The following is a 25,949-nucleotide window of genomic DNA, read 5'->3' on the forward strand; positions in this document are numbered from 1 at the left end:
GCGAATAAGCCTCTGAAATGGATAGTTTCAGCCACCTTGCTAAAGAAACCTTAGAAGCCTGGCAACCTTTCCTGTTGCCCGAGAAAAGCACAAACAGCGAATCTGAACGTCTAAAGGACCTTGTTCTTTCCAAATAGCATAACAAAGTCCTTCTGACATCCAACATGTGGAAACAAGTCTCCTTCTCCCCTGCTGGGTTGGGGCAGAAGGTTGGAAGTATAATGTCTTGAACACGATTCTGTAGTGAAGCTATCTTTGGTAAGAATTTCTGATCTGTCCTAAGTATAACCCTATCAGGAAAGATAGACAAATAGGGTTCCTTAATTGATAAAGCGTTGAGCTCACTGATCCTGCGTGCAGAGACCATGGCAACCAGAAACACAGATTTAAAAGTGAGATATCTGAGTGGCGCTTCTTCTAACGGTTCAAAGAGACTCTTTGTTAGAGACTGAAGGACTATAGACAGATCCCATTTAGGAAAGACTTTAATCGGTGCTGGTCTGGATCTTGTAAGGGATCTAAAGAATCTGGTTACCAACAGATTCGAGGCCACAGATCTTTCTAAGAACACTGCTAACGCAGCAACCTGCACCTTAATGGTACTAACTGCTAGTCCCTTGTCGGCTCCATCCTGTAAAGATTTAAGAATGGTAGACTCCCTTGGTCCTGGGCAGATGAATTACACCATGTCTTATAAATCCTCCAGACCTTGGAATAAATATCCCTAGTCACCTTTTTCCTACTTGATAATAGTGTTGAAATCAATCGGTTGTAAAAGCCCTTGCTTTTTAGGAGCTGCTCTTCAGATACCAGGCTGTGAGAGCCAAAGTGGCTACCTCTGGATGATTTACAGGACCCTGTAATAGTAAATCGTGCCTGAGGGGCAGATGCCAGTAAGGCTGGACCGCCATTCTCAGAACGGTTGAAAACCAGGCCCTTCTTGGCCAAAAAGGGCGTGATTAGAATGACTGATACCATTTCTTTCTGAATTTTCCTTAATATTAAGGGAATTAACTGGAATGGGGGGAAAGCGTAGCAAAGATGGAATTTCCATGGATACGCCAGAGCATCTGTCCCTAGTGGCCCGTCGTGACTGTTTAGGGAAAAAAAATAGCAGAACTAGGGCATTCTCCTTTGAGGCGAACAGGTCCACTTCTGGCAGCCCCCATTTTTCGTCAATCATAGCGAACACCTCTGGGTACAGAGACCATTCTGCTTCCTGAATGGGGTTTCTGCACAGGAAATCCGCCACCCTGTTAAGGGACCCTTTTAGGTGGACCGCTGATAGAGACAGCAAGTGTCCTTCTGCCCACCAAAGAATGTCCATGGCTAGTACTTGCAGCGATTTTCTCCTTGTACCTCCCTGTCTGTTTATATAAGCCACGGCCGTGGCATTGTCTGTTAGTATTTAAACATGCTGAGCCTGAAGACCCTGAGCGAAAGACCTTAGAACCAAGTCACTTTGAGCTCTCTCCAGTTTGAGGACTTTGTCGCCTCTTTCCTGGACCAGTTTCCGTGAGTGAAATCCTTTTCTAGGTGGGCCCCCCACCCCCAGGAACTGGCATCGGTTGTCAGCCTTTTTCCGATCGGAAAGGCCCAGACTAACCCCTCCGATAGGATATCCTACCTCTTCCATCACCATAGTGACCTCTTCACCTGGGTTGGAATTTTTACTTCCGATTCTAGAGATTCCAAATTGTGATCCCAGGATCTCAGAAGAAAGGCCTGCAGATGTCTGAAGTGTAACCTTGCCCACTGAACAGCCGGCATTGACGAAGTCAGAACACCCACAGCTGACATGACCCGCCTTACCGTCAGCTGCTGGTTGGTCTGCAGTAAAGACACTGTATCCTGGATCTTTTCCTTCTTCTCTGAAGGAAGAAAGATCCTTTGAGCTACAGAATTTATTATATACCCTAGAAACCGAATCTCCTGAGATGGGTTCAGGGAAAATTTTTGGAGATTTAGAATCCATCCGAGAGACTCCAGATGGCTGCATGCTCTGCCTAAATTTCTCTGCAATTCCTCTCTTGAGGGGGCGAAAAATAGCAGATCGTCTAAATAAGGAATTACTGCAATTCCTTGAAGACGAAGCGGAGCTAGTGCCTCTGCCATCACCTTGGTGAAAATTCGTGGTGTGGAAGATAGCCCGAAGGGTAAGGCTCTGAATTGTAGATGCTGGATTCCGCCCTCCAACCTTACCATCAACCTGAGATACTTCTGGGATCGGGATGAGATTGGAATATGCAAGTATGCATCTTTTAAATCCACTGATGCCATGAAGCAACCTGGAGTCAGTAGATTTCTGACAGTGAAAATTGAGTCCATCTTGAACTTTCTGTACTTGATGGCTACGTTTAGCGGCTTTAGATTGAGAATTAATCGAAATCTTCCTGTTGGTTTTTTTACCAGGAAGACATGCGAATAGAATCCCTCCCGCTGTTCTTTTGGTGGCACTGGGATTACTACACCCTGCTGCATCAGTTCCTCTAGAGAGGACTTCATGGCTAGAGCCCTTATTGGATCTCGAGGGGTATTTAACAGAAACCTTCCTGGGGGGTTTCTGGAAAACTCGAGAGTATAGCCCTGCGAGAGAGTGGTCAGAATAAACTGATTTGAAGTTATCCCTGACCACTGCGGAAGAAACTCTCCTAATCTTCCGCCCGCCAACCCGCAGGGACGAGTCGTTGCGATTTCTCGGCCTGTGAAGGAGGACGGAAGAGAATTCCGCCTTTACCCTTCGTTTTTTTGTGCGGACCAATTTTTCCTCCTCCCCTTAAACTTACTGTCCTGGTCTTGAGCTTTTTGAGGTCGAAAAAGACGTTTTGGGGCCTGCTTTTTCTTCTTGACCGGTAAGGACTTCTTCTTATCGGCAGATCTGTCTAGAATATTATCTAGATCAGGGCCAAAAAGAAGGTCACCTGAAAAAGGAATCCCACAAAGTTTGCTCTTTGAAGCTGGCCAAGTTTTTAGCCATAAAGCTCTTCTTGCAGCATTTGTCAAAGCTGCAGACCTAGCTGACATTTTAATGGCTTCAACCGAAGCATCCGCAATATAAGCCACTGCAGAGATCAGCGTAGGAAAGGAATCTAAGATCTCTTGTTTGTATGAAACTGCCACTATATGTGATCTAAGCTGCTTCAGTATTTCAGATTCCTGGCCACACATGTGGTGGCCATTGCGGGCTTCAAATTGCTCATGATTGATTGCCATGATCTCTTGAGCAAAAGATCCATGCGTTTGTCCATTGGATCCTTTAGAACCCCCATGTCCTCAAAGGACAGGTCTGTGGATCTTGAGACCTGGGAAAATGCAGCATCCAACCTGGGCACCTTATTCCACACCGCAGAAGGGTCCTCCTCAAAAGGGAAGCGCCTTTTGTGGGCTCTGGGAAAAAAAGGGTTTTCTCTCTGGATCTTGCCATTCTTTAGCAATGGCGTCAGAGATGACAGAATGGACCGGAGATGTTCGGCCCTTAGGTTCATTTAATCCCGCATACATGCGGTCATGAAGAGATAATTCCTTCTTTTACTCACTTAAGCCAAGCGTAACATGAATAGCTTTAAGGAGCCCATTACCTCCCTAAGGGAAAGCTTAAATTTGGAAGGGGTCATCTCCGCCTCCTCACCCTCCTCTTCCGAATCTTTAACGGAAGGAGCAGGGGACTGCTCTTCCCTGGTTGAGGGGTCTTCAGATAAAGCTTCCACCACCGGGATAGAAAGGGAACCCTGGGAAGCCTCAGAAGTGGATGGCTGACTAGCAGCTGGATTAACTAAAGAGTCACGAAAAGTTTGAATCGTGGCATATAGTTCCTTCTTTACAGAGGCAACCAGGTCATCACAAACCGAAGCTGATTCCTCCTTGACTAAAGAAGCGATGCATGTACTGCATAGGGCTTTTTTCCAATTTTCTCCCATTTTGGCCCTGCAAGAAGGACATCTCTTTTTTGGGTCAGAGCTTTTAGCCTATGGGAGAAAAAACAAAAAGGGAAAAAAACCAAGGGACCTTTTAGTGAGACCCAGTCTCAGCTTCATTATAATCACCCACAGGTGCACTAAGAAGAAACCGGTCAGCCTCTAGTGCCCAGACAGGCCCCTTGCCACTAGGGGTAGAGAAAAAAAAAAGTATAGACCAAACCCAGGTAAAGGAATAAAAACAGACTTAAAACCGCTGCTCCTACCTGAGCTTTGCTGGCGCCTGTGCCTGTCCCCACCGCTGCAGACACTGAGTCTTCCATCTCTGGTGTGCAGCTCCCCACTTGTGGCTTCATATGCCGCTTCCGGACTCCCATAGTGCATCTGCACGGGACCGGAAGCGGAAATAGGCGCCAGCTTCCTGTCCTCCCTCCTCTCCCCTTGCGTCCACGACGGAAATGGCGCTTTCGCTGACCCTGTGACCCGCTTTGTCACTTCCGGCGCGACTGCTGGCAAAAATTGCGGCGGCGCACCGCCGCTCCTACGACCACGTGGGTCACCGGATCTTCGGCTCTCACCGAGCACTAGGAGGGGAAGAGGAGCCCGATTCCTACCGCTGCGGATGCCTGGGTAGGCCAGGAGGACAGCGGGTCTCCTGTAGGAAAAAAAGAGAAGGAAGCCCCGTCTCCCAGGAGCACCTGAGAGACCTTCACTCCCCTCCCAAAAGATGTTCCCTCCGGGCCGGAGGAAAAACAAAAACTGAGGTATGGTAGGGAGGCGCCTCCCTTTAAAGTTTGGAGGAAGAAGGTGTTTCCTGTTTCCGGTGGGTGGAGTCGCTATCTCTCAGGTGCTATCCTGAAAGATGCCTTGGGAAAAATTTTATTCTAATATATTTTTGTTACATTTTGAGATATATGTGTGTGTGCGTGTGTGTATGATTTTATATATATATATATATATATATATATATATATATATATATATATATATATATATATACATACATACATACATACATACATTGCAGCCATTTGCTAAGATCATATTAAGTTAATTTTTTTCCTCATTAATGCACCCCATATTGACAGAAAAACACAATTGTTGACATTTTTGTAGATTTATTAAAAAAGAAAAACTGAAATATCACATGGTCTTAAGTATTCAGACCCTTTGCTGTGCCACTCATATATTTAACTCAGGTGCTGTCCATTTCTTCTGATCATCCTTGAGATGGTTCTACATCTTCATTTGAGTCCAGCTGTGTTTGATTATACTGATTGGACTTGATTAGGAAAGCCACACACCTGATAATATAAGACCTTACAGCGCACAGTGCATGTCAGAGCAAATGAGAATCATGAGGTCAAAGGAAGAGACAGAATTGTGGCAAGACACAGATCTGGCCAAGGTTACAAAAAATGTTTGCTGCACTTAAGGTTCCTAAGAGCACAGTGGCCTCCATAATCCTTAAATGGAAGACGTTTGGGACGACCAGAACCTATCCTAGAGCTGGCCGCCTGGCCAAACTGAGCTATCGGGGGAGAAGAGCCTTGGTGAGAGAGGTAAAGAAGAACCCAAAGATCACTGTGGCTGAGCTCCAGAGATGCAGTCGGGAGATGGGAGAAAGTTGTAGAAAGTCAACCATCACCTCCACCAGTCGGGGTTTTATGGCAGAGTGGCCCGACAACGGAAGCCTCTCCTCAGTGCAAGACACATAAAAGCCTGCATGGAGTTTGCTAAAAAAAACCACCTGAAGGACTCCAAGATGGTGAGAAATAAGATTCTTTGGTCTGATGAAACCAAAGATTGAACTTTTTGGCCTTAACTTTAAGTGGTATGTGTGGAGAAAACCAGGTACTGCTCATCACCTGTCCAATACAGTCCCAACAGTGAAGCATGGTGGTGGCAGCATCATGCTGTGGGGTGTTTTTCAACTACAGGGACAGGACGACTGGTTGCAATCGAGGGAAAGATGTATGCGGCCAAGTACAGGGATAACCTGGATGAAAACCTTCTCCAGAGTGAATCAGGACCTCAGACTGGGCCGAAGGTTTACCTTCCAACAAGACAGTGACTGTAAGCACACAGCTAAAATAACAAAGGAGTGGCTTCACAACAACTTCGTGACTGTTCTTGAATGGCCCAGCCAGATCCCTGACTTATACCCAATTGAGCATCTCTGGAGAGACCTAAAAATGGCTGTCCACCAACGTTTACCATCCAACCTGACAGAACTAGAGAGGATCATATATATATATATATATATATATATATATATATATATATATATATATATATACATATATACATATATATATATATATATATATATATATATATATATATATATATATATATATATATATATATATATATATAATATATAATATATTATAGTACAAGGGTAAATAAAAATCAAGATTATACAGATTATTATCTTTAAGTAAATGATTGGTAGGTAGATAGGTAGGAAATATGATGAAAACATTCTTAATAAAGAATTAAATATGTTTATTAGTTTTTTTTCAAAATGTACTACTATTTGGTTCTTTATGTTATGGGCGTGCTGGGGAGGCGGGAATGGGCATCTTAAATGGGCGGCGTGTGAACATGCAAGCCTGAAATAGAAACGAGAACTATGGTCGTTCTCGTTGACATGGCGAAAAAGCTCCATGCCGCTAAGCCTCAAGGGAAATGTAGTTCCTTTGATGCCGTGACGTCGCTTTAGTGAACGCGCTCCGAAACCTGGAAGTAGAGGAGAGAATGAATAGAGGAAATGATGAAAAGCAGGGTTAGTAAACAAGTGAAATAATGGGGAAACTAGCTTAGGATTGTTTCGCACTCAATCTCACACCACCAAGGAGTTGGACAAAGTGGGAGCCAAGATAGGCACCCTTGGCTTCTCTGGCAACCATTTGACAAAGTCCAAAGGAACCATATTGGCCACCCACCTTTCCATAGCGATCCAGTTTGGCTTCTCCAAGTGGGAATACACCACCTATAATTGAGCAGTCTGTGCTGCCTGATAATATTGCGCTAAATGCGGAAGAACGTGTAATCATAATTTTTTTGCTAGAAAATTACTCAGAACCCCCAAACATTATATATATTTTTTATCAGACACCCTAGGGAATAAAATGACGGTCATTGCAACTTTTTATGTCGCACAGTATTTTTCAAACGCAATTTTTTTGGGGGGGAAAAAAACATTTTCATGAATGAAAAAAAAAAACCCATTAAAGTTAGCCCAATTTTTTTGTATAATGTGACAGATGATGTTACGCCGAGTAAATAGATACCTCACATGTCACACTTTAAAATTGCGCACACTCATGGTATGGCGCCAAATTTCGGTACTTAAAAATCTCCACAGGTAACGCTTTAACATTTTTCTTTATCGTGCATCACGGGACACAGAGCACCATAATATTGACTATCTGAGTTATACGTCACCTATAGGTGATTGAACACTGGAAACCAATGGACAGAAAGTTCCCCCATATAACCCCTCCCATACAGGAAGTACCTCAGTTTTTTCGCCAGTGTCTTGAAGGTGATGGTCATGGCTGTTTGAACTCTTCAAAACTTAATTATGTCCCAGTAAAGGGGGTTATGATCGGATCCATTCGGATGGCATGAAGGCTAAAATGGATGGTACCTGAGCCTCATGGGAAAGAGAGAAGATTCCTTGAGGTTTTGCCTGTAATGCAGCCTTACAGCGCTGGGCCCTGCGTAATGGGAACCTGTGCAGTGTTTGTTCTGACCAAGGTGCTTTCCTGCAGGGTGCTATACAGGTCCAGGGGAGTGGACCCCAGATTGAGGGGGACCCAGTCTCAAGGTCTTTTATGACAAAGCTCGCCGTGATGGGATGATTTGACTCCTGTTATGTTCAGAGTCCTGGAGCAGGAATGGTAAGTCTACATTTGTTTGCAGTTTCTCTTTAAAAAAAAAAAGAGAGAGAGAGAAATCTGACTGTTCTCCCACTGGGGAGCAGTGTGCCGTTTAATCATACTATGTACTCTTACTCATGTGGACTGCGGTTTATCTTCCAGCCACTAGAGGGCGCAGGCGGGCTCAGTATGGCCTATTTTTATATAAGCAGGAAGTGGAAAGGCGGCCATGCCATGTGGCAACAGGTTCAGTTGGCCTCTGGAGACATAGCAGCAGCCTAAAGATACTAACAAAGTGTGAGTACTTACTATGGGAGAACTGTGGGTCAAGTCATGATTTTATGCGCATATTTACTGCTTATCCGGGAGGACTGTACAACTGAAAGTTAAAACACCCCTGGATGGTTAGCAGTGCATTTTAAAGTGTTGACTGCTTTAAAAGCAGGTGCAGCGTAGTGTACATGCTTTCAGTTAAGCAGGTGCTTGCAAAACCTGCTGAAATAGCATGGTTGCTAAAAACAAACGGTTGCTGGAATGCACGGTTGCTACAAACGCACAGTTGCGCAAGAATGCATGATTGTACAAAGATGCACGTTTTTGTCATGTTTTGCATAAATATACATGGTTATACATGTTTGCATAGAGGTACATGATCATGGTTGCACAGAATGCATGGTTGCTTAAGCATGCATGGATGCACAAAGATGCATGTTTATTCGTGTTTGCACAAGAATTTAAGAATTCAACAAGAAATGTACAAGAATTTACATGTTTGCATGGAGATACATGTTCATGGTTGCATAAAATGCATAATCACATAAAGATGCATGGTTATTAATGCTCGCATAAAGATGCAGGTTTGGACATGTTTAAATAAATGGACATTGATTATTCATGATCACATAAAGATGCATGGTTGCATAAAGATGTGTGTTTAGACATGTTTGTATAGATATACATGATTTCACATAAAGATGCATGGTCGCATAGAAATGCTTGATCACATAAAGATGTTTGATTGCATGAAGATACATGATTATACATGTTTGCTTGAATATACCTGGTTATACATGTTCACATAGGATACATTCATGGGGAGTTGTTTGCGGAGGGCAAATCCACTTTGCACTGCGGGTGCGTTTGGGGGTGTAGTCGCTCTGAATCTAGGAGGTAGATCTGAAATAAGGGGAAGCTCTGCTGATTTTGTCATCAATCATGTGCAGGCTAAAATGCTGTTTTTTTTTTTTGGTGTGGGGTGGGTTTGCCCTTGGTGAATTACCCCCATGGTTGCATAAGAATGCTTGATCGCATAAAGCTGTTTGATTGCATAAGGATGCTTGATCGAATAAGGATGCTTGATCGTATAAAAATGCTTGATCGTATAAAAATGCTTGTTCGCTAAAAAATGCTGGTTCACATAAAGATGCTGGATCGCATATAGATGCTGGATCATATTAAAAAACATGATCGCACATAAAAATACATGGTTGCATAAAGATGCATGTTTATACATGTCTACATAGATACGTGTTGCATAAACAAGTTTCATAAACGCATGCTTGCTTATTGCGAGAGTGCCTGTTTCCATGAGCACGTGTTGCATGAATGCGTGTATATACAACTAGGGCTGCAACTAACGATTATTTTCATAATCGATTAGTTGGCCGTTTTATTGTTTTGATTATTTGATTAATCGGTTAATAACCTTAAAAAAAGTGTGGTGTATAATTTAATTTAATATGTAAATTTAAAAAAAGGCAATTTATTCTTAAATATCTATATGCAGTGGCAAATATAAATAACCAACTATATGGTTAGGGAGCAAAATCTCTAATCCACTCTGAGAATAACAGACAGAAGAGATATAATGTATATACTATTAGAGGGGATATACGCTGTATATACTATTAAACGGTGAATCTGGTAAATATCGGACTCGGAGACCAAATTTTTTTATTTAAAGAAAAAAAAAAAAAAAAAGTTGAAGACTGGTGGCTGGCAATTCAAAAACAATGTCTTCCTTCAAAAAAAGTAATTTTAAGAATGTTTGTTCAATTTTTTAATTGTTAGTGGGGTCAAATCGACGTTCGTCTTCAACCACAGTGATGGGAAAATTTAGGAATAATAGAAAACTTCTTAGTCAAAGGAATTTTCAGACAGTGCATGTAGTTTTTGTTCAGAAATGACATTCATTTTAACCACTTCAGCCCCGGAAGGATTTACCCCCTTCCTGACCAAAGCACTTTTTACAATTTGGCACTGCTAATTGCGCGGTCATACAATGCTGTACCCAAACGAAATGTGCGTCCTTTTCTTCCCACAAATAGAGCTTTCTTTTGATGGTATTTGATCACCTCTGCGGTTTTTATTTTTTGCGCTATGAACGGAAAAAGACCGAAAATTTTGGAAAAAAATATTTTCTACTTTGTTATAAAAAATACAATAAACTCAATTTTAGTCATACATTTAGGCCAAAATGTATTCGACCACATGTCTTTGGTAAAAAAAAAAATGTCAATAAGCGTATATTTATTGGTTTGCGCAAAAGTTATAGCGTCTACAAACTAGGGTACATTTTCTGGAATTTACACAGCTTTTAGTTTATGACTGCCATTTCATTTCTTGAGGTGCTAAAATGGCAGGGCAGTATAAACCCCCCCAAATTACTCCATTTTGGAAAGTAGACACCCCAAGAAAATTGCTGAGAGGCATGTTGAGCCCATAAAATATTAAATTTTTTTTGTCCAAAGTGATTGAATGATAAAAAAAAAAAAAAAAAATTTACTAAAGGTTGTCACTAAATGATATATTGCTCACACATGCCATGGGCATATGTGGAATTACACCCCAAAATACATTCTGCTGCTTCTCCTGAGTAGGGGGATACCACATGTGTGGGACATTTTGGGAGCCTAGCCGCATACAGGGCCCCGAAAACCAAGCACCGCCTTCAGGATTTCTAAGGGCGTAAATTTTTGATTTCACTCCTCACTACCTATCACAGTTTTGAAGGCCATAAAATGCCAAGATGGCACAACCCCCCCCCCCCCAAATGACCCCATTTTGGAAAGTAGATACCCCAAGCTATTTGCTGAGAGGCATGTTGAGTCCATGGAATATTTTATATTTTGACACATGTAGCGGGAAAATTACAAACTTTTTTTTTGCACAAAGTTGTCACTAAATGATATATTGCTCAAACATGCCATGGGCATATGTGGAATTACACCCCAAAATACATTCTGCTGCTTCACCCGAGTACGGGGATACCACATGTGTGGGACTTTTTGGGAGCCTAGTTGCATACGGGGCCCCGAAAACCAATCACCGCCTTCAGGCTTTCTAAGGGCGTAAATTTTTGATTTCACTCTTCACTGCCTATCACAGTTTCGGAGGCCATGGAATGCCCAGGTGGCACAAAACCCCCCCAAATGACCCCATTTTGGAAAGTAGACACCCCAAGCTATTTGCTGAGAGGCATGGTGAGTATTTTGCAGCTCTCATTTTGTTTTTGAAAATGAAGAAAGACAAGAAAATTTTTTTTTTCAATTTTCAAAACTTTGTGGCAAAAAGTGAGGTGTGAAAAATACTCACTATACCTCTCGGCAAATAGCTTGGGGTGTCTACTTTCCAAAATGGGGTCATTTGGGGGGGGGGGGGGGACTTGTGTCACAATATAAAATATTCCATGGACTCGACATGCCTCTCAGGAAATAGCTTGGGGTGTCTACTTTCCAAAATGGGGTCATTTGGGGTGGTTTTCCACTGTCGTGGCATTTTATGCACAACATTTAGAAGCTTATGTCACACATCACCCACTCTTCTAACCACTTGAATACAAAGCCCTTTCTGACACTTTTTGTTTACATGAAAAAATATTTTTTTTTGCAAGAAAATTACTTTGAACCCCCAGACATTATATATTTTTTTAAAGCAAAGGCCCTACAGTTTAAAATGGTGGGTGTTTCATTTTTTTTTTTTTCACACAGTATTTGCGCAGCGATTTTTCAAACACATTTTTTTGGGAAAAAACACACTTTTTTAAATTTTAATGCACTAAAACACTATATTGCCCAAATGTTTGATTAAATAAAAAAGATGATCTTAGGCCAAGTACATGGATACCAAACACGACATGCTTTAAAATTGGGCACAAACGTGCAGTGGTGACAAACTACATACATTTTTAAAAGCATTTAAAAGCCTTTACAGGTTACCACTTTAGATTTACAGAAGAGGTCTACTGCTAAAATTACTTTCCTCGATCTGACCTTCGTGGTGATACCTCACATGCATGGTGCAATTGCTGTTTACATTTGATGCCAGACCGACGCTTGCGTTCACCTTTGCGCGAGAGCAGGGGGGAACAGGGGTGCTTTTTTTAAAAAATGTTTTCTTTATTATTGTTTTTGCTTTTTTATCTTATTTTTAAACTGTTCCTTTCATTTTTTTTTTTTTTTTTTTTTTTTATAATTTTTATTGTTATCTCAGGGAATGTAAATATCCCCTATGATAGCAATAGGTAGTGACAGGTACTCTTTTTTTGAAAAAATTGGGGTCTGTTAGACCCTAGATCTCTCCTCTGCCCTAAGAGCATCTGACCACACCAAGATTGGTGTAATAAAATGCTTTCCCAATTTCCCAGTGGCGCTGTTTACATCCGGCGAAATCTAAGTCATGAAATGCTCGTAGCTTCCTTAGGCCTTAGGTTTCTTAGGCCATAGAGATGATTGGAGCCATTCTGGTCTCTGATCAGCTCTATGGTCAGCTGGCCGAAACACTGGCTGCATTCTCGGGTTCCCTGTTGGGACAGGAGAGCCAGAGAAAACCATGGAAGACGGTGGGGGGGGAGGGGGACATTCCACTGCTTGTAAAAGCAGTCAAGATGATACCTAAACCTGCAGGCATCATTGTGGTATAACGACACAAAGTTCAGCAACATACCAGTACGTTGTTGGTCCTTGTTGGGCATATATTGTAATCTTTGTTTTTTTTTTCTTTTTCATGCAGCCTGTGGGCTGAACGAAAAAAAGATTGATCGGTGGGTATGCCCACCATTAGAATACCTCCCTTCATCCACCCACTTCTAATGATGGGCATACATGCACCATTTATATATGCCGAAGCATGGGGGAATCCACCCCCAAAAGTTAGGAGCAAATCGCTCCTCCGCCCCTGCTGCCCCCATGCATCGGCATATATGCTCTTTTTTTTAACTGTGGTGGTGAAATCACCTCAGACAGCGCTGGAGTCACGGCTTTATGTATCGTGGGAGCCAACGCTGTTGCTGTCAAGATAAATAAATCCACGCTGCAACTGAATGGTGTACCTGCTAAGTAAATGATGGTTAACAATAAAACAAAATAACATTACAGTATAACAGTAAGACTTACAATACCTGCAAAGCAAATACAAAAAAAAGTAAAAAATAAAACATTTTTTAACGCAACCTGTGCCTAAAATATATATAAGCCAAAGCATGGGGGCATCCCCCCGCAAAAGGTAGGAGCAAATCGCTCCTCCGCCCCTGCTGCCCCCATGCTTCGGCATATATGCTGAAGTATGTAACTGTGGTGGTGAAATCGCCTCCGACAGCGCTGGAGTCACGGCTTTATGTATCGTGGGAGCAAACGCTGTTGCTGTCAAGATAAATAAATCCGCTCTGCAGCTGAATTGCTTACCTGAAAACAAAAAAAATGGTTAACAATAAAACACAGTAAACAGTAAAGTATAAAAAAATTGCATATCTGAAAAGCAAACATGATAAAACATAATAGCATTAAAACATTGCAGAATAGAATACAGTAAAAAAGAGCAGAACAATAGAGAGAGAATAGAGAGAGAGAGAATAAAACGACAACTATTTTTGTTTATTTTATATTTTTTTTGTGTTACACTTTTTTTTTGTAACTTTAACTTTTGTAACTGGTACCAGGTTCGGGTCTCTTAAAATGCGATGGTGAAAGTGTGTCCTAGTCTGTGCAGTGCTGTACCCTACGCTAATACTCAACTAGTGTATGGTAGCTTTCAAAACATTCACCAATGCAAAGACCAGGATTGTCAGGACAGGAGGGACAATAATAACGGGTGTCACGCCTATATCCGCGCTTTCTGCAGACACATTTTCTTTGGGGGGCTCGTTGGGTAGGAGTACGCGGGAGGACATAAGGAAAATGCCTCTCATGCAGCCGGCTTACTGCATTTGGATTGGGAAGGTGAGGGGGAGCACCGTCTGGAAACAGAAGGGCTCTGACGATCTCTTCCTGGAATTTAAGGAAGGATCCAGTCCGTCCTGAAGCTCTGTATAGCACAGCAAAGCCAATTGAAATAAGTGTACAGACACTTTTTTTATACCAGCGTCTGGCCTTACGGGCAACTAGGTCTGGCGCCAACAACTGGTCGTTGAGGTCCATCCCTCCCATATCGAGGTTATATTCGTGGACACAGAGGGGTTTCTCCACAACACCAGTCGCCGTAGTAATTTGGACCGTCGTGTCTGCATGAAGGGAGGTAAGAACGAAAACATTCTTATTATCCCTCCAATTCATAGCGAGCAAATTATTACACTGCAAGCAGGCTCTCTCCCCCAGCCTAAGACGGGAATCTACAAGCCGCTGGGGAAAGCCCCGGCGATTAGGTCGCACGGTGCCACATGCTCCAATCTGATGATCAAAAAGGTGACTAAAAAGTGGTACCCCTTTCCGAATAAGGGTGACACCAAGTCCCACACAATCTTGCCAGCGCTTCCTATGTAGTCGGGGCAGTTTGACGGCTCTACGTGACTATCTTTTCCCTCGTAAACCATAAAACTACATGTATAGCCTGTGGCCCTGTCACAGAGCTTATACATCTTGACCCCGTATCTGGCATGCTTGCTGGGAAGGTACTGTTTGAATGACAAGCGGCCAGAAAACTTAATCAGGGACTCATCAACGCAGATAACTTGATGGGGAGTAAACAAGTCTGCAAAACGTTGGTTGAAGTGGTTTACGAGGGGCCGAATTTTGTAGGGCCGATCGTATCCAGGGTCTCCACAAGGACGACAGAGTTCATTGTTGTTGAAGTGCATGAACCGCAAAATCTGCTCGTATCGTGCCCTGGCCATGGAAGCAGAGAACAAGGGCATATGGTGGATTGGGTCAGTGGATCAATATGACCGCAAATCACTCTTTTTGGTTATGCCCATGAGGAGGGAAAGGCCCAGAAAGATCTTAAATTCGGAAACCGTAATTGGTTTCCAATCTCTGGCAAGGGAGGACTGGGGAATAGTGGAGATGTGTTGACCAGCGTACAAATTGCTTTGGTCCACAATAGATCTATAGAGATCTTTGGTCAAAAATGGCAAATAAAAATCCAGTGGCGTAAAATCAACTGTTTCCACATGATTGCCGGGTTGGCCAGTGAATGGGGGAAGTACGGGTGCTGCAGAAGTGGTGGGTTCCCAATTCAGATTGGTGAATGCAGCAGGAAGGGCACTATGGGCACGACGGGCCTGTGTTCGTCTTCTTGGTGGCAGTGGGACACTACTTGCCACCTCGCCAGCTTGAACTGCACTTATGGGACTCGCCGCGTCACCAAGTGTTACTGCAGTGCTGGATGTACGACCAGGGTGTACTAGGCCGCTGGTGCTTGCCAGTTCACCAGAAGGAATAGCGGCACTAGTACTTCTCTGCTCCATATGAGAGCCCTGCGGTTCTTGCACCTCAACAGCAGAAGAAGTTCGGGGTCTGGTATGCCTGACCTTGGCAGGGACCACAAATTCGTCGTCAGAGCTATCTTTCATGTAGCCGCTGCTGTCTACAGGTTCGTATTCTGGGCCTGAATCTGACAGATGAGTGACTTCCTCTTCACTATCTGTCATGCTCAGAAACGTGTAGGCCTCTTCACTAGTGTACCTTGATTTGCCATTTTGGGCTCTAAACTTAGTGGTACACTAGTGAGACTCACAGGTAAAAAAGCTCCTGATTGTTAGCGACTGTATCAAAACGCTACCAAAAAACTGTTAGTGATCGCAGGGATCAGGCCTGACTCTGCGAACGCTGCAGTTATGTGTTTAGTGTTTTGTAAGTGACAGTGATCGATCGATACTGCACTTTTGCCGAGGGGCAAAACGCAGGTGCTAGCAGGTATCTGGGCTGATCGTGCTAACACTGCGTTTTTGGGGACCCTAAACTGCTGGGGACGCTAGTATAGGTCTGATCGGATCAGATATTGATCCGTTCAGATACTATACCACTAAGGGAGGTGTATGCTGCGTGCATGGGTGTTAGCGGTACTGGAACTAACCTGACGCTGCCTGGGGCGATGCAGACCCTATCTGACACTAAAACATAACTTATATCACCGCCGGGCGATTAGGGGCTTAAACCTTTATTAGGTAATAAACGACGGGTGCCCTGAAACTATGATAAACAAACTAACTAACCAGCGTCACCCGTAACACTTATACGGTGATCACTGGTGAAAGGGTTAACTAGGGGGCGATCAGGGGGTTAAAATCTTCATTAGGTAGTATATATATATCCCCCTCACCTCTGATCGCCCCTGACTAGAATCCAGCCGCCGCAGGCACCGGGGGGGGGTCCTACCGGACCCCCTGCCCGTGGGCAGGCAGGGACGTACAGGTAAACCCTTATGCCTGCCCGTGCCATTGTGCCGACGTACATCGGCGGTCGGCAACTGGTTTAAAACATAAATGTTAAAAGCAAGTAAAAATTTCAAACAACATTCTTTCATTCAGCGAATGTACAAAGATTTTTCGTATGAATATTCTCGTCTGAAAATTGATATGTGAATGGCCAGCATAAGGCTCGGTACACACCTATGCAGTTTGCTTTTGATATTTGTAGATTTGTAGATTAAAAAACACAAATTGCTGCAAAAACGCATTACATGCTTTTCTGCAGCTTCTCCATTGAAGTATATTGAACCAAAAAAGCACAGTTTTGCGTTAAAAAAAAGTCCCTGACCCTTTCCAAATACGCAGCAGCTGAAAAAAGCATGGTTACAGTAGCAATTATTTGCTCTTTTTCTACTATAAAGGGCTAATTTTAGTTTTTTTTAACCCCATTATTTTAGTGGCCGCTTAATCAATTATGAAAATAGTAATCGATTAATTTCATAATTGATTAGTTGTTTCGGCCCTATATACAACACACACTTTCATATTTTGCCCAAATACATATTTGCATGAACACATGGTTCCATAGAAGCATATTGCTTAAACACATGCTGGCGTGTTTTCATTTGTACTGCATACGCAGGTTAATTACATTAAGCTATATACATATGTACTTGTTTTCTCCGGGACTATTTACCTATGTACTTATTTACATAGGACTACATGCATTATGGGCCTTTTTGCCTGGGTGCTTGTTTGCCTTAGGGTACATCCGTATAAACATATTGACCCTCTACTGCATACATAAATGCATGAATGGCAAGAGCACTTGTATACCTGCATGTTTGCATGCCTAGGTATTTGCATACCTAAGGGCTTGTATAGAGGTAAACCAACATTGGTTTAGGCCTGCATCCTTGGAGGACTGTTTATTGGGATACTTGTTATACCAGTTAAATGGTTCCAAAAAAGAGAGGCAGCCGGGGAAAGCAGGAGCACCGCTCTCAGGTTCAGTGATCTGGCCTGATGCACAGTGGTTTCGGGTGCATCTGAGCCACTGTGGTGTTTGGCATTGCAGGTTGTCCTAGCGCATTCATTTTTCGTCAGACTGCGGCCACATCACCTTGTTCATGCCTGATCTCGTTTGATTGAAGCCTAAACAGGATCAAGCCTGGTTAGTATACAGATGGGAGACTGCCTAGGGATACTAGATGCTGTAAGCTATTCCCCCCCGGGGTGAGGGAAGCATCTGAGTCTGCTCGTTTTTTTGAGAGTATCTCAGACCAGTAAGACTAAGTGCCAGTTCACACTACCGCGACTTGGGATCCGACTTGTCAGACCTCAAGTGGCCCCAAGTCACTTGACATCAGAAATTCCATTTAAGTGAATGAGAGCCGTCTTAATGTATGCTACTGAAGTCGCTCCGACTTCAGAAATGGTTCCTGTACTACTTCAATCCGACTTCTAGGCGGCAGAAACCTGGTAGGTTAAGGGCACCTCTTGGGTGGGTGTCTGTCACAGAGTTGTCAGTCTTTGCCTTACATTTGCTCTTGGAGCAGAAGTTATGGGCTCATTATTGTGAGACAATTAAATGGTTGCAGTTCCAAAGTCAAGTAGGAACATGAGGTCTATCTTAAGATCTCAACTCGCTGAACATCCTTCTGTTTTCAGATAGGTTCAGTGATGCCCTCTCTGCAAGAGGTAGGTTTCATGTGACGGTTTGTTTCCAGGCTCATCAAGGATTTCTGTAATTGCAGTGGAAAGCCGTTTTTTTTTTTTTTTTTTTTTTTTTTTTTTGTGAATCTTCCCTTTGGGTTGGCCACAGCTCAGGATTCTCAAAGCTTCTAGCCCCAGTGCTGGGCTTGCTGAAGACACCTCAATACTCTTTACCTCAATCTTTGCTCAAGAAGCAGTCAATTCCAGGGGTTCCTTCGATATATTTCTACAGTAGGAAGCTGTGTTTGGGTCAAAGCACGTTCTCTACATACAGCCCTACTCCAGGTTCTGATAGAGGTTCATTCCCTGTCGGGAACTTGAAGATCCAGGCATTGCTTTGCTGGAAGGCTCTGTTTCAGGGGTGTTGCAGAGCAAAGATTGGTGCTTGATATTCTTCCTTTTCAGGAATCTGGAAGATAACCACTGATGCCAGTCTCTCAAAGTTGACTTAAGGCTGGCTACAGTTCAGTAGGCTTGATCTCCACAGGAGAAAATACTGTCCAATAGCTGGTATTTTTTTGGCCAGTATGCCTTGCTCTGGATTATAGGACAAACCTGTTGTAGGTTCAATCTGGAAATGCTTTTGCAGGCATATATATATATATATATAGCAACCACCAGGGTGGCACCAGAGCTCATGCGACTCAGGGAGGTGTACCACATTCTGTCTGGGACAGTACAACTGCTGTCTCCATCGCCAATACATATTCCAGGTATAGGATAGTGGCAAGGGGAACTCTGCAGGGAAATCTACTAGATTCCAAGCTCTACAACAGTTGGGACAGGTGTGTCCAAGACAAGAGTCCCACTGCCAATGGTGGTCCATACACTGGTAATACCTTAAGGTCTGGTTCTCCCTTATTTGGTGCTTTTTTCCCTGTTTAGGATTCTGCCACATCTGTTGTGAAGAATCCATAAGGTGGTAACACTGATATTAGTGTTGGCCGAATTAGCCCAGGGGGGCTTGCTACACAGACATAGCAGTTCTTGCAGGGGTTACTCCTTTGGACACTCAGTCTAGCGGGACCTGATGGCCTTGAGTCCTGTATCTCAGCACTGTTGCCCTGGAAGCCAGCTTTGGGGAACTTCAATTACAGGACTTGAAAATATTTATATTTTTTTTTTTGCCTGGCGTGAAGCCAGGAAGTGGCACTCATAGAAATATGTGGGTGGGAGGTCTTTCTCTTTCTTTCTCCAATCGGTAGAAGGAAGGGGTTTGGCCTTAAGTACCATTAAGGGTCAGGGTTCGTCCCTATCCATTTTTTTCCAGGGGTCATTGTTTCTCACTCCTTTTTTCATACCTCATAAGGTATGTAACTTGGACAGTCCCGCCTGTCAGGCCATTCTTGTGTCCTTGGGACTTGAATTGGTCTTGACTGTCCTTGCAGAGGCCACTTTTTGAACCAATCAGGGGATTCTGTTGGTCCTTTTATCTCAGAAGGTGGCTGCTTTGGTTTCTATCACTTCACGAAGTGGAGTGTCAGTATTGGCAGTTCTTTCATGCAAGGAGTCATTCTTGGACTCACATCACAAAGTCATGTTGCGTCCTCATCCATTTTTCTTGCTTAAAGTGGTTTCTAGTTTTTCACTTGAATCAGGACAGTGTCTTGCCTTTTTATATTTCTCCTAAATCCGCAATCGGCAGGAGAAAAATCGCTACCTACTCTAGAGGTAGTTCAGACGCTCAGGGTCTACTTGAGTTGTCGTCACAAGTCAGGAATCCTGGTTGTGCTGCCAGAAGAGCCCAGGAAGGGCAGACAGCATCCAGGTTGAATATTTAGCAGTGGATCTACCAGTTCATCAATGATGCCTATGGTTTAAATGGCAAAAAAATTATTTTTTTCTGGGGAGAGATTCTCTACCAGGTGTGGGAGTATCTTGGGCCATCCATCATCGCATGTCGGTGGCGCAGGGGTACAAAACCACTATTTGGTCTTTGGTTTATATCTACAGGGTTTTTACCAGGTCGATGTCAATCACGTAGAAAATACTGCCTTTGGCCTCAGCGTATTGCCTCCTTTGGTGGCAGTTTCTATAATAGTGTCTCCCTCCCCTCAGGGGCATTGCTTTAGGACATCCCAGATAGTCATTATTATGGCGCTCTGTGTCCCGTGATGTACGATAAAGGAAAATGGATTTTTAATACAGCTTACCAGTAAAATCCTTTTCCTGGAGTACATCACGGGACACAGAGGTCCCTCCCCTCTTTTCTGGGATATTCATTGCTTGCTACAAAAACTGAGGTACTTCCTGTATGAGAGATGTTATATGGGGGGAACTTTCTGTCTATTGTTTGCCAGTGTCCAATCACCTATAGGTGGCGTATAACCCAGATAGTCACTATTATGGTGCTCTATGTCCTGTGATGTACTCCAAGAAAAGGATTTTACAAGTAAGCTGTATTAAAAATCAATTTTTTACAGGGTACATGTTTAGAGTTACAGAGGAGGTCTAGTACTAGAATTATTGCTCTCGCTCTAACATTCACGGTAATACTTCACATGTGTGGTTTGAATGTCGTTTACATATGCGGGTGCGACCTACGTATGTGTTCGCTTCTGCATGCGAGCTCACTGGGACGGGGGCGCTTCCTTTTTTTTTTTTTTGTTTATCTGACAGGTCCTCCTTATGGAGAAATGTGGGGTCTATAAGACCCCACATCTCTCCTTCAGGCTGGAAAGCATCAGATCAAAAATAAAAAAATTAACGATCTGATGCTTTCCAGCTAATAAAATTGCGCCTGGGCCTCCGAGAGTCGTAGAGATTGCAGGGGACATCTGTCCCTCGGTTTTCTCTATGGCTTTCTTGCGGTGCCAAGGGATTCCTTCTCCGGGTCCCCGATCGCACGGGAGAGCCCGGAGAAGCACCAGAGGGCGGGGGGGGGACCATCCCCTCCCGTCGTCGGTAAGAAGCATCAAGCAGCTGAACAGCCACTATGATTGTTCTTATGGTGTAGGGAATCGCAGGCTGAAAAAAAAACTATCTGGATGATGCCTGCAGCTGCAGGCATTATCAAGATTTCACCACTGAAAGCCCAGGACGTCATGTGACAGCCTGCCGTATTTAGGTGGTTAATCAAAGAAATCGGCCTATAGTTTTTTGCTTTGCCAGGATCCTTCCCTGGTTTGGGCATAACAGAAATAAAGGCAGTATTCATGTCAGGACCGCAAGGAGTTGGAGAACCTCCCGAAATGGGATGCTAACACCACAGCAAACTTTCGGTAATATGCTGCAGGGAAGCCATCTGGGCCTGGAGCCGAGGACCGCTTTGTCTGTTTAACCACTTGCTGACCGTTTGTGGGTTTGTGGGGGTATATCTGAATGATGCCTGCAGCTAGAGGCATCATTCAGATATTGCCCTTTTCATCTGGCGATTCCCTACACCATAAGAATGATCATAGCGGCGGATCAGCCACTTGATCATTCTTAGGGCAGCGAGAGGGGACGTCCCCCCCCCCCCCTCTTGCCGCCCTGCGGTGCTTCTACCGACTCACCTCTGCGATCGGTGAGTCGGACAACGGATCCGCCGGCGCCGGATATCCACCATAGAGATTTCCGGAGGACCAGATGGGAAGCCGTGATCGTTTTATTTATTTTTTTTATTTTAGGCTTCCCAGCCTAGCCTCCCTGGCGGTATGATTATTTCACATTTTTGCGTCTCAAAGCGGTACAATTATTTTGCATAGAAATTTGGTGTTTTATATTGTAGGTCTGTAATTCTTAGCAATAACACACTTAGATCTGTCCACCAAGAGTCTAGTAGATATCCCGGGTATGATGAAGTTTGAAACACAAAATCATAAATTATAATATAATAAATATAAATAATTAAAAAGAAATAATATAATAATAAAATAAATTTCCGCACGATTCACTATCGCTCAATTCTGCAAGTGTTCTAATTTACTATCGCTGTTTTCTAGCTGGTCTAAAGCCACTTTTGACGTAAAGGGACACTTTTTGGTTGCTATGGACAATCTCAAGTTTCCAGGCAGAAAGAACAGTATATGTAATATAAAACTGCATGCAGGGCATGGGCCAAAGCACTGGGGACAAAAGGGAAGTGAAATGATTTCATACAGTACTGTAATCTATAAGATTACAGTACTGTATGTTATGATTTTTACATTTTGTTGAATTTGCCGCCAGGCTCCGCCCCCGTGCGTTGCGACGCTCGCAGGGAACGGAGCCCAGCACAAAGAGGCTTCGGGCAGAGGACGGAGCCCGCAGACAGTGCGCAGGATCCTGGGGACAAGGTAAGTAACCTACACCAGGATCCTGAGATGTAATCCCGAGTGTGGCTCGGGGTTACCGCTAATGGTGCTGAAATTTAACCCCGAGCCACACTCAGGAATACCATCAGGGAGGCTACAGGTGAGATGTGGGGTCTTATTGACCCCATATCTCACTGTAAAGAGGCCCGATCATGCCATATTCCTATTACAAGGGATGTTTACATTCCTTGTAATAGGAATAAAAGTGATTAAATTTTTTTTTTTTTAAAGTGGCAAATTAAAATTCTTTAAGTAAATTTAACAATAAAAAATTTTTTTTTCAAGTGCACCTGTCCCCATGTGCTCGCACGCAGAAGTGAACACATACGTAAGTCCCGCCCACATATGAAAACGGTGTTGAAACCACACATGTGAGGTGTCGCTGTGATCGTTAGAGTAAGAGCAATAATTCTAGCCCTAGACCTCCTCTAACTCAAAACATGTAAGCAGTAAAAAATTTTAAAGCATCGCCTATGGGGATTTTTAAGTACCGAAGTTTGGCGCCATTCCACGAGCGTGTGCAATTTTGAAGCGTGACATGTTAGATTTCTATTTACTCAGCGCTACGTCATCTTTCACATTATGCAAAAAAATTGGGCTAACTTTACTGTTTTGTTTTTTTTTTAGCATGAAACTTTCCAAAAAAAAAAAACGCGTTTGAAAAATTGCTGCGCAAATACCGTGCAAGATAAAAAGTTGCAATGACCACCATTGTATTCTCTAGGGTCTCTGCTAAAAGAACATATATAATGTTTGGGGGTTCTGTGTAATTTTCTAGCAAAAAAATTATGATTTTTACATGTAGGAGCGAAGTGACAGAATTGGCCGGGTTGGTAAGTGGTTAATAGTTTTTCAAGAATTTATTTTGCCAAGATAGGTGTGTCCATCAACTCCCTGTAGGTCAGGTCTAACTTGGGCAATTTGACTGTGGAGAGGAAAGATAGAGGGCTCTCTGATTCCCCAGAAGAATGGGCCTGGTATAATTTGGCATAAAACTTACGAAATTCCAATAGGGCCTTTAGTGGGTCTTGAGTGTACACACTGTTTGCACAACGAATCTTAGGTGGAGCGTATTGCCGAATCCTAGGGCTAAGTTTCCCAGCAAGCATGGATCCAATACGGTCTTTCATACAAAATTTTGCCGCCGACCAACGAATACTATTTTCGGCTCGTGTAGTTGAGATTGAAAGATGATCTAGTGGTTTCAGTGCATGCAAGGAGTGTACTATCCAGACGCCACTTATGCGCTGCACACAGTAGTTTGAGTTCCTTATCCAACCTCTCAATGTCCACCCAGCGTTCACGTTTGATCTGCAACGCAATCTGGAGCAGCTTACCGTGCAGAGTAGCCTTGTGCACAGCCCATAGAGTGACTGGTGAAATCCATTCAGAGTAGTACAGTTCAAAGTATTCAGCAATACACTTTTCTATTTCAACGCAGTGGGCTGGGTCACTCGAGGGATTCGTTTAGGCGCCAATTAAAGGGCCAGTCCCCCGATCTCCTATCTAATAGGGAGATAGAGGCGATGGTTTCCCTAATACAGGCGTTGTGGATAGAGGATAAAGGACTGGAGCGGACAAACTCAAAGTTACATAGTAGGTGAGGTTGAAAAAAGACACAAGTCCATCAGGTCCAACCTATGTGTGTGATTATATGTCAGTATTACATTGTATATCCCTGTATGTTGTGGTCGTTCAGGTGCTTATCTAATAGTTTTTTGAAACTATTGATTCTCCCCACTGAGACCACCGCATGTGGAAGGGAATTCCACATCCTTGCCGCTCTTACAGTAAAAAACCCTCTAGGTAGTTTAAGGTTAAACCTCTTTTCTTCTAATTTTAATGAGTGGTCACATGTTTTGTTAAACCCTCTTCCACGAAAAAGTTTTATCCCTATTGTGGGGTCACCAGTACGGTATTTGTAAATTTAAATCATATCCCCTCTCAAGCGTCTCTTTTCCAGAGAGAATATGTTCAGTGCTTGCAAAATTTCCTTATAACTAATATTCTCCAGACCCTTTATTAGCTTTGTTGCCCTTCTTTGTACTTGCTCCATTTCCAGTACATCCTTCCTGAGGACTGGTGCCCAGAACTGCAGGTGCAGCCGGACAAGAGTCTTGTAGAGTGAGAGAATTATTTTTTTGTCTCTGGAGTTAATCCCCTTTTTAATGCATGCCAATATTCTGTTTGCTTTGTTAGCAGCAGCTTGGCATTGCATGCCATTGCTGAACCTATCATCTACTAGGACTCCCAGCTCTTTTTCCATCCTAGATTCCCCCAGAGGTTGGGTGGCATATTTTTGCCACCCAAATGCATTATTTTACATTTTTGTACATGAAACCTCATTTGCAATGTAGTTGCCCACTCCATTAATTTGTTCAGATCTTTTTGCAAGTTTTCCACATCCTGCGGAGAAGTTATTGCCCTACTTAGCTTAGTATTGTCCGCAAATACAGAGATTGAACTGTTTACCCCATCCTCCTGGTCGTTTATGAACAAATTAAATAGAATTGGTCCCAGCACAGAACCCTGGGGAACCCCACTACCCACCCCTGACCATCCCGAGTACTCCCCATTTATCACCACTCTCTGAACTCGCCCTTGTAGACAATTTTCAATCCATGTACTCACCCTATGGTCCATGCCAACTAACCTTATTTTGTACAGTAAACATTTATGGGGAACTGGGTCAAATGCTCTTGCAAAAGCCAGATACACCACGTCTACGGGCCTTACTTTATATAGATGGCAACCCACCTCCTCATAGAAGGTTAATAGATTGATTTGGCACAAACGATTCTTCATGAATCCATGCTGATTACTGCTAATGATACCGTTCCCATTACTAAAATCTTGTATATAGTCCCTTATCCCCTCCAAGAGCTTGCATACTATTGATGTTAGGCTAACTGGTCTGTAATTCCCAGAGATGTATTTTGGGCCCTTTTTAAATATTAGTGCTACATTGTCTTTTCTCCAATCAGCTGGTACCATTCCAGTCAGTAGACTGTCAGTAAAAATTAGGAACAATGGTCTGGCAATTACTTGACTGAGTTCCCTAAGTACCCTCGGGTGCAAGCCATCTGGTCCCGGTGATTTATTAATGTTAAGTTTCCCAAGTCTAATTTTAATTCTGTCCTCTAACCATGGAGGTGCTTCCTGTGATATGTCATCAGGATAAACACTGCAGTTTTGGTTACTGAAGCCCCCTGATTCCCTCGGGAAGACTGAGAAGAATTCAATACCTTCTCCATCTCCCCATCCTTTGTAACCAGATGTCCTTCCTCATTCTTTATGGGGCCAATATGGTCTGTCCCCCCTTTTTTACTGTTTACATACTTAAAGAATTTCTTGGGATTTTTTTTGCTCTTTTCCGCTATGTGTCTTTCGTGTTATATCCTAGCCGCCCTAATTGCACCCTTGCACATATTGATGTTACCACATAACCATTCATATACTGTATGCAGCGACTTCAAAGTAGTTCATGCACTACTTTGGTCCGACTTCCGTCCAACGTGAGGGCCATAGACTTCAA

At 43.2% G+C, this 25,949-nt stretch overlaps 1 protein-coding gene across 1 annotated transcript in view; it reads left to right on the forward strand.

Moving 5' to 3' along the window:
• RUNDC1 (RUN domain containing 1) overlaps positions 1–25,949 on the forward strand; it is a 275,946-nt gene that overhangs the window by 155,922 nt on the left and 94,075 nt on the right. The window lies entirely within an intron of this gene.

This window comes from Aquarana catesbeiana, linkage group LG12 (assembly GCF_042186555.1).
Source record: "Aquarana catesbeiana isolate 2022-GZ linkage group LG12, ASM4218655v1, whole genome shotgun sequence".
NCBI lineage: Eukaryota > Metazoa > Chordata > Amphibia > Anura > Ranidae > Aquarana > Aquarana catesbeiana.